This window comes from Caretta caretta, chromosome 2, assembly GCF_965140235.1.
Source record: "Caretta caretta isolate rCarCar2 chromosome 2, rCarCar1.hap1, whole genome shotgun sequence".
In the NCBI taxonomy this organism is placed as follows: Eukaryota; Metazoa; Chordata; order Testudines; family Cheloniidae; genus Caretta; species Caretta caretta.
Genome location: NC_134207.1, coordinates 10,000,090 through 10,018,022, shown reverse-complemented (window position 1 = coordinate 10,018,022; position 17,933 = coordinate 10,000,090). Strand labels below are relative to the sequence as shown.

General features: G+C 39.2%; 1 protein-coding gene across 2 annotated transcripts in view; it reads right to left on the bottom strand.

Moving 5' to 3' along the window:
* The window catches only part of PTK2 (protein tyrosine kinase 2), a 381,820-nt gene that overhangs the window by 302,504 nt on the left and 61,383 nt on the right, over positions 1 to 17,933 (bottom strand). For both annotated transcript variants that reach the window (XM_048841744.2, XM_048841743.2), the window contains one exon: positions 11,204 to 11,230. The gene's annotated coding sequence lies outside the window, so the exon portion shown is untranslated. The remainder of the gene's footprint in view (positions 1 to 11,203; positions 11,231 to 17,933) is intronic.

The following is a 17,933-nucleotide window of genomic DNA, read 5'->3' as shown; positions in this document are numbered from 1 at the left end:
CAGCGCTATTCTACCTATAATCATCCACTCATTTAACTTGTGGGTCTAGCAAAATAAGAATACTGGGTGATAACTATTTGCAGAATTAGTGTCTAGGTGGTTTGGGTAGAGCCAACACTTTGGCTTTTCTCCACAGCCTGAATACATGCATTGTCTCCATGCAGGAATTAAAAAGAAGTCAAACAGCCACTTCTGTGGTCTCATCCAGAAGTGTAGCAATAATTCATCAGATATACCATTGAATCCACCTGCCTTTCCACATTGCAAGGGTTTCATGACTAGTGTTAGTGCCTCAGTTTTGAGTTGCTCACTGTGGATTTTGCTGTCTCTGAGGACTAACTGAAGTTCCTGCTTGATTTGTTTCATTCTGCCCTTTGCTTTGAGGACTGGTTTATATTTAGGATGAGTTGGTGAGAAACTTGTTTAGAAGAGACTGTGGCAATGAGCTTTGATTGTTGTCCATCAGAGTTCAGCTTACAAATTGCAGCCATTCTACTATTATGGCACAGGTGTGTTATTTTAAATCATCTCCCTCCAGCAGCTGCACTGTGACATAGTTAAAGCTCATTGCGGGGAAAGGTGGTGCAAGCTCCCACAAAAGCTACTGCTAAAGGAAACTTTCTAAAAGAAAGCTCCCAGTCCAGAGAATCTTCTGATGTCAAATGACACTGTGAGCAATATGCAGTGTAGCTGTAGACATGCAGGTCCCAGAATATTAGAGAGACAAGGTGGGTGAGGGAATATCTTTTAATGGACCAACTTCTACTGGTGAGAGAGACAAGCTTTTGAGCCACAAAGAGCTCTTCTTCAGGTCTGGGGAAGTTATTCCCAGCATCATAACAAAATGCAAGGTGGAACAGAATGTTTAGCATAAGTAATTAGTACATATTGTAAGGAACTAGTCAAGATAGAGCAGCCCATTAACACCTCTGCAGTCTTAGGATCAGACAAGGAGGTTAGAGGGTTACCGTTTAATGAATTTAAGGTCCTAGGCTCATCTCTTGAAATGTATGTTGTGGAGGATGTTGATCAAGCCATACTCAATGGAGACCCCATCCTGAAGGAAATCTTTCCTGAACCCCCACTTCTGGCCTTCAAAAAACCTGCCAACCTCTCAATGCTCATCATCAGAAGACAGCTCCCCGCAGACCAGAAAACCCCAACTCAAAGCGGCACCAGACCCTGCCAGAACAACAAATGGAAAACCTGCAGACATATCTTCACTGCTATGATGATCTACAACCCCCCACAACACACCTTTCAAGATTCATGGATCTTACACATGCCTATCACAACATGTGGTATACCTCATCCAGTGCATTACATGCCCCAATAACAACTATGTGAGTGAAACCAGACAATCACTATCCTCCAAATGAACTCACACAGGAAAATGATAAAAGACAAAAACATCCTACACCTGTTGGTGAACACTTTTCAGAAAGCGATCACTCTGTATCAGTCTTCATCCTCAAAGGAAACCTGCCCAACACTTTCCAAAGATGAGCCTGGGAGCTTAATTTCATTACTCGGCTAGACACTCAAAATCATGGACTGACCAGACACACTGGATAATGGTTAATTACAACAATCTGTAATCCACTAACCCCCTCTTTCTGCCCTATGATTGCAGAGGTATTAATGGGCCGCTCTATCTTGAATGGTCCCTTACAACATGTGCAAACAACTTATGCTAAACAATCTGTTCCACCTTGCACTTTGCTATGACGCTGGAAGTACCCTTCCCAGACGTGAAGAGCAGCTCTTTGTAGCTAGAAAGCTGGTCTCTCTCACCAACAGAAGTTGGTCCAATAAAAGATATTACTGCACCCACCTTGTCACAATGAGCAACAGGGAGTCTGACTATGCATGTGTGGCTCTAGCATAAGATGTGGAGGCAGCAGACATATGAACAACCCCTAAGGTAGCTTCATTTTTATTGTATTATTCTTTAAATAAAGATTTGCTATTCATTTAACCTGACATGAGGGCTGCATAAACTTTTGGTAGTATAAATCGTTACAGATTTACTTGTGGGCAAACCAATTCCACTTCTCCTCACGTTTCCTTTATCAGGGACTCATCTGGAGAAATAAAGAGTCCACGCAATACTCTCGAGAATGGTTTCCAAATCACCACACAAGCACAACAGAGCAGTTCACCTGCATTTCTTACTGCCCTACGATACCAACACAACGTGCCTTCAGGCATCCATTCCTGAGATAGTGACTCACTGCTGTGTTACAGGTATCAAAACCTATCTTCACCTGATCTAAACTGTCTCCATTCTATACAAAATCGTCTTCATTAACAGCCCCTTTTTTTATGCTTACAATAAGAAAACAGAATACTTTAGTATTCTTTATGGGTTACACTTACCTATAAAATGTCTAGTGATTGATATTTCAAGACTCACTATAACCAAGCCTATAATATTAAACCTTCTTAACAAAAATCTTACAGTACATGGAATATTAGTACTGTTAAAACCAAGTAAGAGACTGCCGAAAGGAAGTTTAGATAACCAACCTAAGAAACTGGATAAAAAGTTACCAATCAGTTATCAAATATCCCTAGTTTGAATTCTTTTGTAAAGTCCAGGTGGTATGAAAAGACCACCTTCTTCACTATAGCTATGATTCAGTAAAACACTAAGCATGTACTTAACTTTAAACTTTTACTTCAATGGGACGCAAATACGCGCTGACGTGCTTTGCTGAATCATAACCTACGTGTCCAAGAATGCTGCCTAAGGGGACTGACATTAAACACCAGCAGCTGATATTTCAGAATGTACATTAAAAATTTTAACTGCATGCCTCTTTGCTAGCCACATCAACAGATTAAATTCTCAAACAACATAGATCAGCAGTGATGTAGTCAGCACGTTCACTGCCCTAAATTGCCAAAAGCTCAGTTATCCAATAAATACAAGCATCTTAGATAATACAGCCAACAATAATCAAACTAAATAGGTTTCAGAGTAGCAGCTGTGTTAGTCTGTATCCGCAAAAAGAAAAGGAGTACGTGTGGCACCTTAGAGACTAACCAATTTATTTGAGCATAAGCTTTCGCGAGCTACAGCACCAATGCATCCGATGAAGTGAGCTATAGCTCACGAAAGCTTATGCTCAAATAAATTGGTTAGTCTTTGAGGTGCCACAAGTACTCCTTTTCTTTTTGCAAACTAAATAGGTACATGTCAAATGCCCATGGTCTACAAGTTCCACTGGTTTTTGAAACTGCTTTCAGATCCGAAGCTTTGTAACTATTATACATTTCACTTTTCTTCTTGGGGAATGGATGGTTGGAATCTAACTAGTATCACGGAGTGACAATTAGCAGTAACTTCAGCACTAATTGATATTGCATTGTTGAGATGAGAATGTGAAAAAGCTCCGGCAAGATGCCTCCTAGATCAACTTGAGTGGATCTACTTGGACCCAGCAAACGGATGAACTAAGGATGATGGAAAAACTTAACCACAGCAAAGGCCTAACTAGCTTTTATAGATTGACTCCAAGTCAGCAGATAAGCTTAAATCATAGTGAAAATTATATTTCAACAATGGAAACACAGCTGCAATATCTTCCCTATGATGAGTCTTACCTTAGTCCTATAACATAGGAGGAAGAGTTAGCTGAATGATGAAACCTCAGAAAAAGTACCACAGGGAGCAATCCTTTATTTTCACAGAGATTAACTAGATGAGCTAATAAGTCTCTTCTATCTTTAAGAAGAACTACACAGTGTGGAACTAGTATCTGGAAAACACAGAACCATAGGACTGGAAGGGCTAGATGACTAGAGGTCATCTAGTCCAGTCCCCTGCACTCATGGCAGGACTAAGAATTATCTAGATCATCCTTTGTACCAGGATGTAACAGCTCCCAACAAAGCTGAATCAGGGTACAAGAAATTATTCTGCTTCTCCTTTGAGCTATATGGTATCTAGATTTTTATGCCAGAAGTACAGTACCTCCAGAATGGCTTACAACATGGACCCCTGAGAGCAGGTTTAAATGTTGTATATAGAAAACACTAAATGATTACCTGATAGTAATCTTTGCTTCCAAGGTCAACCTCAGTTGAAGATCTTGGATGAGAAGAGCAGGAAACAGGAACAAAGGTAGGGTCACTATTCCTCACATCTCTATTAAGCATGGTTCCCAAACGAGTTCACTGGGGGGGGAAGAGTAGGCACCTTATGGCATTATACAGATGTTGTGGCCAGTCCTCAGGAGTCAGGTCCCGAGGAAAAAAATCTGTTCAGCAAGCAGTATCGTTAACAGATGGTATAGAATGCATTTGACTCTCCCTTATGAAATCTTCAAGAGCACCAGTTTCAGGCCTTGCAAAATAACTGTCTAAAGCATTTCAAATTCCGTAAACCTTTACGCCCCAAAAACAGTGGCAAGGACTGAAGCAAACTGAACGTGGGTCATAAACAAAGAGACTTGCCTTTAAACAATGTATTCAGTGCTTTAATATATTTTTAACACTTGGACTTAAAGGGCCACTGTCAATGGGACAACCGATGCACTTAAAAAAATTAGTAGTTGCAGGTACTACATGCATCTTCAACTTCCCATGCCAACATTTATGATTTTACAATCACTTTTTTTTAATTGACTCTTTTTCCTGCAGCTCTGTGAAAAATCTGTATGAATTAAAAAGGAAACTGGCTTGCTATGCCAGTAAAGCAGCGAAACTATCTATACACAAAGGACTGCCAAACGCATCACGTACACGAACACTACCCGAAGAAATACGTATTTTTTCCTCATTCAATCTTTCAGTTATAGTCATCTTATGTGCAACAGTAAGTTTGAAGAAAAAAAAAAAAGAGACATGCAGGTGATTTTTTTTTCTTTTGGTTGATGGTAGCCCATCAACTGTAGCTTATATTTTGGTAAGAAATTCCAAGCCACTCCTGATTCAAGCCCTGAGAACCACAAAACTCTCTACAAACTAACATTTTATGTAACTATACAAGATCCAATGTGATTTCAAAAGTCCTCCTTTCACTTTTCTTTCTTCCCACCCCCATCCTTCCTTTCTTTCATAGTTTCTGCCACCAAATCCTTTGCTACAATCATTTGCAGCCAGATATCTCTTATGGACTTATGCCAGAGGGGTTCCAGGATTTCTCAAGTGTTCTAGGGAACGTACCCAATTTGTTAACCACTGTCCTTTGCATAAGTTAGTGTGTGTTGATAGTCCTAGAAACTGCAGTTCAATGTTTACACATACTGCAGGTATAGAATAGACAGCAATTGTGTAAGCTTCTCCCCACATTGGTTCTATCAGCATGTTTTAATCCTGTAATGGAGAGTCCACTACAAGGTGTCAGAGATACACAGACAGATTCCAGTAACTAGGGCATGTGTTTTTAGAGGAGATAAGAAATAATCCCAATTTTTTTTTAAACTAACATATTTCTAAAACAATTCTTCTTCAAAATGTGGCATATTCAGAGTACATATCTGCATTAGAAAAATAAGTTATCTTATTACAGCACAAAACAACAACTATGCAGTTGGCCCCTTTATTTGACTGTTGCTATAATATAGGTACTAATTTTAATAGCACTTATTTGGGAATTCATCACTCTCTGCCCTGGAGTAAACATACGCTGATAAAACCATTACACCACAATACAATGTATCTTATTATATATGCACAATTACTATTAGCAGTACAGTAGAACCCTGCTTATCCAAGCCTCCATTAGCTGTCTCTCCATATTAACCCACAACCTGAGCCCCACCCATTCTCCTGATTATCTGAATTTTTTATTATCCCATCTGGTCCCAGTCCCTATTAGATCAGATAAAACAGGGTTCCACTGTACTGTGATAATGCCTAAAAGGCCTCAATCAAAATCAGAGGCCACATTATGCTAGGCACTGTACAAACATGGGATCCTACCGCCAAACACTTATAACCAAATTTGTACGCTCTGTTCACACACATGCTTCTTCATAGCTTCATCCCACACCCACCCATGTGATGCACTTCTGTCCAGTCAACCTCTTAACTGAAAACAAGCAGCAGGGTAAATGCAGTGCAGTACTTGGTAGAATAAATTTGAGTATTTTTACTGCTGACACATTTCATAACATAGAAAGAAAACTGGTTACATCAGCAGGAAAGCTTTTCTCTCACTTGTTTGTTTCAAACCACCAGTGTATTTAATATTAAGTCTTCTAAGCTAAAACATATTGAGTTATGATCCCATCAGATCTCAAACTAAGCAGGGTCAACCCTTGGTAGTATTTACACAGTAGTATTATAACTGGCACACTTGCCTCTAAACATCAGCATGAGACTAAATGCCCCCAGCATGGTGCCAAGGATGAGACAAAAAACACTATGGACTTAACTATGTACTACTTATTGAAAATCCCATGAAACTTTTTGCAAACACAAGGTTGTAAATGACTGTGTCCTAGCACAAATTTCAACTTGGATAATTACATTTAACCTACCTGGTACCTCATTTGCAGAGTCCCAGAGCCTGAGCCTGAATGTCTACACTGCAATTTTATAGCCTTGCAGTCTGAGCTCTGGAAGCCCAAGTCAGCTGAAACAGAGTAGCTGGGGGAGTTTTATTTCAGTGAGGACATACCCGCAATCTCTCTTTGTGCCTCCTATCTTTTTATCTGTCTTGTTTATCTAGATTGCAAAGTCTTCGGGGCACAGATTGTCCCTTTCTCTGTTTGTATTGCACTTCTCACAACAGAGCCAAGAACTCAGTTGGAGCCTCTAGGCACTATTATAATTCAACCAACCAACAGCACTGAGTTAGAAAGGCTAGAAAACATCCTACAAATATTTGAGGTGTGTAAAAATACTAAGGTAGGAGAGAAATTTAGCATGATAAAGGGGTACTGCTAGGAGTAATGGGATGAAGTTTAGAATGGGAAAATCTAGCACAAACATCAAGGAAAGCTTTCTCATGGCAAAATCTACCAGCCTAAGGAACTTCCCACTGGAATTGGTGGAATCTCCATTACCTGACACTTTTAGAATTAGACAGACAAAAGTAATGGCAATAATCTTGTACTGACAGAAGAAGAGATGGCATGACATACTGGGCCTCTTCTGTCTCTAGACTCTGTCATTACTATCAGCTAATGAAAAGAAATGAAACTATAAAAACACATTCACATTACAGGGAAAATCCTCTGGAAACTTTTGAAGGGTGAAAGGTACACAGACTGTCACTCCAATCCGGTAACTTTAATCGTACTCATGCTGGGAAATCTTTAATCCGGTCCTCTCCCATTTATAGCCACTAATCACTGTTACTCAAAAATATGAGAAAAGCTCATGGAATGAAGGTTGTAGAACTTTAGAATTACAATTAAAACAATAGTTTAAAAAATGGAAAAATGTTCTGTTTGCTGTTTTTACGAGCAACAGTTTACTATGTGCACTGGCCAGTACTTTTGGTAAAATTTTGAAAGGCACTTAAGTAATTTAGGACTCCAAGCACTTTTGAAAATTTTACCATGTGTGTGAAATCATCTTCCCTGGGCTGCCAGTTACCACACTGCATAGAGGGACCTTAGATACAGCAACAAAAGCGAGAAAGTAAATGTTTATATAGGAAAATGTGACTGGAAAACCAGAAGTGACGGAAGGACCCAGGGGCACGGGGAATACTTGAAATGTCTCGGTGTTTTTTTCCTTTTACATTTGGCTACATTTCATTTTGACTGTAGCACTTTAAACAGAGTGGTTAGCTAGGATACAGATTTCCAAATATACTACTGAGCTTAGTAAGAGCGCTTCTCCCCTTCATCATTGGTGGCTATCTTTAAGGTCTCATTCTGTTAAAAGTGCTTGTATTTCTGGCTGAGGCCAGAATATACTAGGTTAAACGTTTCTCACATGCCTTTCCTTCCCTCTAGTTGTCCAGTTATTGCATGTGCACACCTGACGCACACTTATTTTAAAATTTCTTCTTGATTTCAACATTTTATACTACAATATCAAGATCAAGGGTCCTATTGTATGAAGTGCTGTATAAAAAGTGGTTAACTACATGCAAAGAACTAATTTTTTTTTTAACAAGTAAAGTTTGTTTTAAGGACAGGAGGAGGCAGGCAAGCCACACTCTTCATCCAGGAGGAATCATTTTTAATTCAGTTGTAACTTTGAATTCCAGTACAAAATTGAAGTGTATGTGCAACAAAAACGAGTCCTTCATTCCTCTAGGCATGATATGAGCAAACTCCTTTGCTAAAACAATTTTACATATGGATACAGCCATTGGATGCTGTCTTCTATTCGGCTTTGAAATTATAAAAATTTAGCAAGTTGCTCTCAAAGCCTCCAATGATTTGCACTCCAAAATCTGCAATACTCATAGTCTTGGCCTCAATTAAAAGCAAGAGAAAAGTAAGCTGCACAGAGACTTCAAAGCAGTGATACAGATTAGAGAAATGTAGGATAACTCCCTTGTGTGATGGTTTAACAAAATACCTAATCAAATAACGCATTCAACATCGCACATTCATTCTTACAAAAAGGTTTTACTGTGAAATCAAAGTGAAAAGGAAATGTTCTGGATGACCTTTATATGCCACTGACTACAAGAGGAACCACAGAATCTATATTTAATCCAATCTTAAACTACACATTACAAGGAAGTCCACTGGAAATATCCCTGTTGCTACTGTGAAGTCTTCAGATCCTGCAGGAAGATAATGCATTGTGATGCAAATTTGCAGCACTGAGGGAAACATGCTGCAGAAGCCAGAGCATTTCCAGTGGCCATAGTGATCTATTGTTAAAAAGGGACATTTGTCAAGTTAAAAAAGATTTCTAAAAACCTTTCATTCGTTTGTTTTTTGTACATTCCACCTTCCTTGCAAACCTAAAACTGAAATCTATTTTCAGATCAACGTCGCCTGACTCCAGCTTTGCAGTATTTCTGAGGCTCAATTTACACTGAATTTTATGGAAATAGAGAATTTTAACTGAATTTTTTGTTTCTTGGTTTTCACCGCACTAGCATGAGGGCATCATCCTACTCAGGAAGCCCATCGGAAATCTCTTTCATCCAGTCAGTGCAATACAGCAGAACTGCTGTTAAGTCATCAGAAATATAATTTCATACATCTTATTTGTTACGAAATGGATACAGTACTTTTCTGACTTCTTCCACCAACCACAGACATTTGTTTGGTGTGGTTTGAATCCCCCGCTCCCAACAATTTTCAATGTTCCTTTTACCATAACCCCAGCTAGTAACTTCGGGCCTTGTTTTACCCCTCCCCCCACCCCTTACCAATGCCTCTAAAACAGCATAATTTATCCCGAACATCCACAATATCAAGTCCATCTTGTCACTATGCATTGGGTTTGACCACCGGTCCCCAAAAAGTCCTGAACATAAAATTCACACAGCTCTGCAAACCAGGGGAATGGGTGCGAGGGCAGGGGAGATAAAGTATCAACAGACAAAAAACGCAATTGCTCTGGTCTCTAATCCATCTATAAAATCCCGCCATGCTTAGATGCTGCCAAATACATCCATCCCTCTTCTCAAGTTGCTAAAATCCCCTTTCCATTTGAACTTCCATATACACAGCAAAAAATTGCTTTTCAGATAAAATCTTAACTATGAGGCCTAAATCAGCCTGACAATGTCCCTTGAAGATGGAAGAACACTCACTAGGTAAAGCCGGAAAGAAGTCTTGTCTAGAGATGCTCATCATGACTCATAGATGCATTGCAGTGGACATAAAACCTCAGAGCCCCAAATAGGAGGCTAGATGTTTTTTCATCTGTCCATATTACAACAGCTGCAGAAAAAATGACACTATCTAGAATGGTTACTTTTTTTCATGTTTTGAATTAACTGTATGGTATTTATTTATTCATTTTTCAATTTTGTTATCTCCTTGTGTACCTGTCTTCTTGTCAGCATGTTTTTAAGCATCCTAAAAATCCAATATGTGAACTTCTTCCTTAAAAAAACCTTTACTTTTAAATTAAAGATGCCATGTGTTCGTTGCACTGTGTTTGAAGAAAACATGCATTTTCTCAAGACAGCTATTTTAAAACATCATGTACAAATGAGTAATTTGCAGTACACAATTTTTAAACTGAAACTGGCATTTGATTCTAGAGGGAACGGCAGCCATCTTTTAGTGTTATATCAGAAAACAGCAAAAGAGCCAAAGTGGGTCCCCTATCCATGCCAATGGTCCTGACATGAAACATCCAATCTGAAACCCCACTGAACTTACAGTAAATTCAGTGTGAGCTCATGACTTGAGTCCCTCCTTAGTATCAGAAATGCCAGTGTTGTTAATTGACAAAAAGAAAGTCACAGCTTGTATAGAGTTACACATTATGCTCAGTGTATGGACTTTTAAAATGCTGCAAGAGCAAAAAGAGCGTAGCTTCATTTTGCACACATAGAGTAGCCATTATATCGTAGGCACATTCATGAAGTTTTATTGTAAAGTTTACTGACAATTGTTAATAAGATTAACACCAAAGTTTAGACGTAAAGGTTTCAAACAGGTTACAACCATAATCTAGGAACATAACAGAACACACTACAGTTTTTAAAAATAGGAATAATTTATAAGGCCCCTGGATGACAGGGGATGCTGGATTAAGAGTAAGGAGACGAGTTTTATTCTCAGCTGCCCCACTGATTCACCTTGTAATTTAGGACAAATTAACTTGTCTGCCCCTCACTTCCGGCATTCTCATCTGTGCAGACTCTTCACAGGTCTAACCTTCCATTATTTAACCACTTGTTTTGTTTCACACTGCCCCTCTACCTTGCCAGTGATGCTAGTCCTGACTGCCCACTAGTCCACTTCTCCACGGTTCTCTCTGCGTCTTTTTCTATGTTGTTCTAATGCATCATTTTAAAAGAGTAAATAAAACATATGGATATATAAAAATTGTAAACAACTCATCTCAATTCCCCTACTCATTTGTCAAAATATCATTTATGAGGCTGTGAACTCCCTAAGTCTCCCTTGTGTTTGTTCAGTCCTGCTCAGTGTTCTAGCACTGCTTTGGACTCCAATCCCAACTGAAACTTCTGGATTCTAACACAATACAAATAAAAAACTCTGATTATATATCAGAATACTATGGTATTGAAAGCAAACTATAAAAGCTACTCTATGTCACATTAAAAAATAAATGAGAGAATAGCGCTTACCTGTTGGAAAGGAAAGTCTTGAAATATCTGAAAGAAGAAGAAGATTTATTAGCATAAATAAAATTCTTTAATATTACTTCAACAGTCAAATTAGCTTAACCACACGTTATCTAAAACAGCCCTCTAGCTGCCAGACATGCTGCATGCAAAGCAAAATCACCATCCTTTATTCCCCACAGTTCATTCACAAGATTATCCTTCAAATACGTGAGTGAAGAACAAAGATTATACCAACTAGTTTACAGTGAAGATGTTACGCTATTAGGTGACGAGCATAATTATTCCACCAGGGTGCTAGTCACAAAGCTCTCTACTGATGCCATTAGAACCATTAGTGTTTTTACTCACTCATTTTTCTCAACCATTCACCTTATCTGGGATGAAATTTTCAGGTTTGATCTTTAAAGAAAAGGGTTTTGTTTGATGGTTTGTTTTTAAAGCTTAGACACAAACTATTCAAAATTTTGTTCAAATATAACCAACTAAAAAAAGATCAAATGGGAGTAGAAATAAAATTATATTCAAAGCCAGTGAAGAGTCTTGAACCTCAGTCAAAGGTAGAAAGAAGGTATATCTATTACTATTACTATTACTAACAATGGTATGCTGGTTGCTTTACAGACCGCTAAGATCATAAAGCCATTATAGCATGCAAAACTGTATCTTGCTGTATTTCTGTCCCCAGCCTTTCATATATCACATGTAATCTTAATTTGTAAACTCGTCAGAACCCTGATCCTGACCGGGGCCTCAAGGATCAAGAGAGTTTTGAGGAGAGGAGAGGCAAGCAGAGAGAAGGGAATGGGACACGAAAAGTAAGGATGGGAGAAGCAAGAGATATCAGAGGTGAGAGGAGATGGGACTGATGGCACAAGGGAATGGGTGATCTGAAGAGAACAGGAGACACTGCTAGTTGGGAAGTACGAAAGTGCACTGTGGGGCAGTTATGGAGAAAGAGCAAAAAGAAAGAAAGAGGTGGTGGATGGGCAGTGGTGGATTAGCCACTGGGCCAACGGGTCCTGTGCCCAGGGGCCCCAGCCAATTGGGCGCTCCTGCTCCGTGACCCACCCCGCCCGGCGCTCCTGCTGGGGAGCAGAGTTGGGGTGTGGGGGCTTTCCCCGCTCCCTGGCAGGAGCACCAGGCAGGCGGGGGAAGCCCCCACATCCTGGAAGGAGTGCTGGGTGGGGAGGGGCGGGACAAGACAAGCCCCAATACCCCAACCCCATTTCCCCGGCAAGAGGGTGGGGGGCAGATTGCAAGCAGAAGTGGTGGGGAGGGGAGGGGCCCCCATTTGCTCTGGCCTAGGGCCCCACAAAAGCTTAATCTGTCTCTGGTGGTGGGGACTGAACAGACCTCAACCAAAGAGGAGAAGCAGAGTTAGTTAGCCATGAAGATGGTAAAGATCAACGAAGTGTGAGCAAATTTATCATGGATGAAGTCCATGTGAACTTTGGACTTCCTCCAGAGTAGCAAGAACAGGAACAGACTGACAGAGCGCCAGAGCAGATATTTTTCTAATATGCAGCAAACCAATGAGACTATCTTAGGTTAATCAACATAGCACCAGTAAATACAGTGATATCAGTGAGTAATCCTAATATTGTGTTTAGTTAGGCTTATTATAATCAATGCTGCTGCTGTGGTAAAAACTGACAAAACTTTAATACTGGTGAAAAACATCTAAAACAAATACAGATCTCTAAAACCAACTAACTGCATATTTCAAAACTGAACTTCAGAGCTGTCTCTGAAGACATGTTTATTGCTTTAGTGGCAAAACATGCCAAAATTAAAACACTCTTAAAATGCAAAATGAGAACAGTTACAGGACATTAATACTATTAGGGAAAACCCTGCACATTTTATTCTGGAAAAAGAACAGCAAGTTTTGAGAGGTAACAAAGTACATTTATAAAGATATGCTCACCAAGTCATTTGCTTACAAGCAACACTGGGCTGAGGTAATAAAATATCCCCTCAAACAGGAGAAAACAAAAAACAAGCAGGAAGGAGCTACATAAACTTCAGGAAGGAAAAGCCTCACGTTGCCTCCGGCAATAGTTTCCGCATGGAATATAGATCAGTGTATATGGAATGAATCCTTATACTGGTTTAAAAAAAAAAAAAATTCAAGTTTTAGTGAAGCTTCAGATTCCTGTTGAGTCATTTAAGTTTAGGAAAACTGTCGCACTGTTCGTCTATTTATTCAAAATACTATATTGTACCATTTACCCAAATTGTTTTTGCAAGGTCATTATCAGAAAGATCTCCTAGAAATAAGTGTATCCCCCATAATGACTCAATCCACTTAGTTAAAATTACCAATTAAGTTTCAAGATTGAAATTTTATTTCAAAATTTAGCTAAGAGACAATAAGTGTATTATTATATTTCACCTGCCATGATGCAAATTAACCTCTAAATTGAATTTCTACTTCAACAAAAAAAGTACTTAACTTGGAAGAATCTATAATTACAGTACAGACACAAGCAACAGTATATTATTCTTGAAATTCAGTAAACTATTCTTGATACAATGGAATAAATGTTTACACCTCAATGTTTTTTTCTTAAAAGGAGATTAAGTTTCACCCATCATGTCCAGGAGATACATTTTAAGAAAAAAAATGTAGACAAACCCGAAGTCTATATCTGGCAATCATTATAATAAGTACACAGATGCTACGATAAAATTAAATCCTAAATTTTCCAATCCTGAATTTGGGATTCAGCCATATAATACCTATTAACATTTTAATATAAATATTGCATGGCTAAAATACATGCAACTTTGAAAACACAGAGTGGTGTTTACTTAAGGACAGCACAACCTTTGAAATAATAGAGCTTTTTTTTAGCACTTTGGGCCCTAATCCTGTAATGGGCTCCACACAGGCAGATCCTTGCATTCACACAGGCCTCAATGATGAAACTTGGATTTGCTCAGGTGGGGCCCATTGCAAGATCAGGGCCTTTGAATGTATACCTACTGAAACAATAATAGCAAGCAGTTAGATCCATGTCTACTCCCAACTAATTTCACAAATGGATAAATTGAAGAGGCACTACACATGTGCAACAATTCCACTTAAGGCCGCAGTTCCCTGTGAGAACACATTTTTCCAAAACAATTAAATATTTACATGTAATGTATTTCTAAAATTTAAAACTAACAGTTCAGGGAAAGTAAAGCACACAGCATGAGGTTCAGATCTGGCTGTTCAAAATGGTACCAAAAGCACTCAAAGTTGCTTGTGCAACATTTTTCAAAGGTTTTCAGTAAACACAAGCAGGTCTTTTAAAGGCCAATGCGTCTAGCTCCAGAAAATATAAACCATTGTGGGAATATGGGTTCATGACAGCACCAATGAAACGTGAAAATGCTGCATTATGATGTCAAAAAGAAAAAGCACAATCTGTTATGCATTTACGATCTGCTCACCACTGCTGTATCAGTACCACATAGGATCAATGTTCATTTGTTTCATGCAATTTATTAATTATGGCATCACAGCAGGGACTCCACTCCAAAGCTCAAAAGTGAAATAATTTTTCTGCCCTCTATTTTATTTTTGATCCCTTGTTAGTGTCCCCCCACCCCACCCGCAAAGCCTTATTTTGGCTTAAAAAATTGTATTCTTATTCTTAAATCAAATGATGTGTATTTTTTTAAAAAGATCATCTGAAAGAAATCTAACAAAACAGGTGTTTTAAGGTGCACAGAAGAGTAAACCTCTCAAGGCAGGTGTGTGGTCAGTCAAGTAATTCCAGTTCATCGAGTTCATTACACACAAATTTGCCAATATTTTGCAAACTAGCCAAGCTTCAAAATCCCAATGAGTGAAGTTGCTTGTGTTCCCCCCACCCCGCATTTACCTCTCTCCATTCTGAGAACTGACCATTTAATTCCTACCCTTTGTTTCCTTTTAACCAATTACTGATCCATGAGAGGACCTTCTCTCTTACGCCATGACTGCTTATTTTGCTTAAGAGCCTTTGGTGAGGGACCTTGTCAAGGGCTTTCTGAAAATCCAAGTATACTATAGCCACTGGATCACCCTTGTCCACATATCTGTTGACTCCTCAAAGAATTCTAATAGATTTGGGACACATGATTTCCTTTTACAAAAACCATGTTGACTCTTCCCCAACAAATCGTGTTCATCTATGTGTCTAATAATTCTGTTCTTTATTATAGTTTCAACCAATTTGCCTGGTACTGAAGTTAGGTTTACTGGCCTCTAATTGCCAGGATCGCCTCTGGAGCCTTTTTTAAAAATTGGTGTCACATTAGCTATCCTCCAGTCATCTAGTAGAGAAGCTGATTTAAGTGATAGGTTACATACCACACTTAGTCGTTCTGCAATTTCATATTCTGAAGGAACTCAAACTCTTGGGTGAATACCATCTGGTCCTGATGACTTATTACTGTTTAATTTATCAATTTGTTCCAAAACCTCTTCTTCTGATCCCTCAATCTGGGACAGTTCCTCAGATTTGTCACCTTAAAAGAATGACTCAGGTGTGGGAATGTGAAGACTGATGCAAAGAATTCATTTAGCTTCTCTGCAATAGACTTTTTTTAATGCATAGTTTCACTCACACACAACGATGGGTTGGGAAAGAACCTGCCACGGAAGTTCAGTCACTTCCTGGCAACATGAAGAGGCTGGAGAGACTTCCTTTTTTTTTCAGCCCACCTTTGCTTGCTGGAGAGCCAGTGACTAGTTCAGTCCATGGTAGTGTGGCACTGGGGAGTATGATCCCAATCCAATCCTTAGCAATGAGGTAACAGTTTACCTCCCCAGTCTGTTCCTTGGCCACCTGGAAGAGTGGATGAAGATAGAGGGGAAAAAGTGCCTTATCTGCTCTCCTGCTCTGGTAGTGGTTCTCTAACCCACTGGAGGTCAGGAACTAGCTACTCCCCTACGAAAAGTTCCCTCATAATTCCTTTGTCATATAACGGACATATCTGTAGCTGAACAACTTTATAGCTGTTTAACTCATCTTTTAAATATTCTGACAACCTGATCCACAGCTTCTGAACAGCGCCTCAGAAAAATGTCAAAAATTGCCAGTCTTGCTTTTCCATTTCAGGCACTTCTTGTTCTAACTGATGTAACCTTGAAGGAATCATACAGATTCCACACATAGATTCCAACACATTTTACTGTCAGCTCCAAGCAATGACTGTTAAGGATGAGAGAGACTGTCAATTTCTAAACAGGACAAAAAGGAATAAGGTTCTTCGGCCACATTCCTTACAGTACTGTCAATCTTTCTAGTGGACACGTTCTCCTACTTTTCAGACATCATTGTTTTGATCTGACATATAAAGGACAGACAAGTTGTGAGTAAGAAAGAGATACGAAACAAAACAGAGCCAAAAAGACAACTGCCAACTGAAACACTGGAAATGACCAGTATAAATTAATTTAAGAACAGAATGGACATCTTTTGGGGGATAGAATAATATTTCCTCTTCTATACCTGCTGAGATACAGAATGTACTGCCAAAAAAGTAAGCAATGGACTTAGTAGACCTACAGTTCTTTCCATCCACGATATCTGTTTCTATGATGCACAATACTTGAAGACAAAATCCATAACCCTTGATATTTTTACAAAATTATGCTTTTTTCATTGTACCTCTTTCTCAAATGTTATCTTGGAAATGGATCAGTGATTTCAGACACATTTCTTTACAGGGGTAATATTTATAACACCAAAACAGGAACATTATGTGAGTGATATTCATAACTGGAGGTAAGCAGAGAACAAGTCTACCCATGAAATCAGCACACAGGCACCTGGATCTTTAGACTGTTTGCAAGAGTGACTCCCTTCTAGAATAAGGGTAAGTCTCCGACTGCAAGAAATTTAGCTCACTTCTCTTGTGGTAGCAACAGAATGCCTCTAGCCTAATGATATTCTTTCTTGAACTGCATTTAGGTGAAACCTAGGTTCAGTTCCTGGTCTTGGTCTCACCTGGACTCATCCCAAAGGCAAGTCCACCCAAAATAAGAGAGAAGCAATCATAGACCTCTTCACACTCTAACCTTCCTGAACACATCCACTGTAATTCATCTAATTATGTTGGATCATATTAAAGAAGTTCTGTATTAAAATCACAAATGAGTTTGATTCCCCATAGTTTAAATTCCAGGGTATTACTAATTAAGAGGTCTCTTGGTTTTTGGTACTGTTTCTCTCCCTCTGTGTGTGAAACTTGCAAGCTGCTAATTGCGTTAGTACATTCTAAGACAGAGTCTGTTCTCAAAGAAATTCACAGAGAGAGAGACTCAAAGCAATACTCTAACAACAGAAACAGCACCCAGAGACTCCCCGCCCTTTTGTTGTATTAACAATTGTGATTAAAATAGAGACAGAGGATATATGTGGATGGATGCTTGGTGTGGATAATAACTGAATGATCAGGGAGGTGCCAGCCTAAGAATCCAGTGTCCATCGGCTGAAGAAGGCGTCAAGTGGAAATAACCAGAGGACCCCCGGAGGGCAGACTGGAATCCATCCAACAGCCTCAAGAATGGGAGAACCAAAGAACAAGATAACATCTGGCAGCACGGAGCCGTCAGGAATGTGCTATCTGCTGATTGATTCAGCAACAGCATGATGAAGCAATTCCCATAGACTGGCATAGGAAGAAATTCCTATAAAAATAGACTCTAAAAAGTGAGAACTTTGGGGTCTGATTCTGCAAACCAACTTCC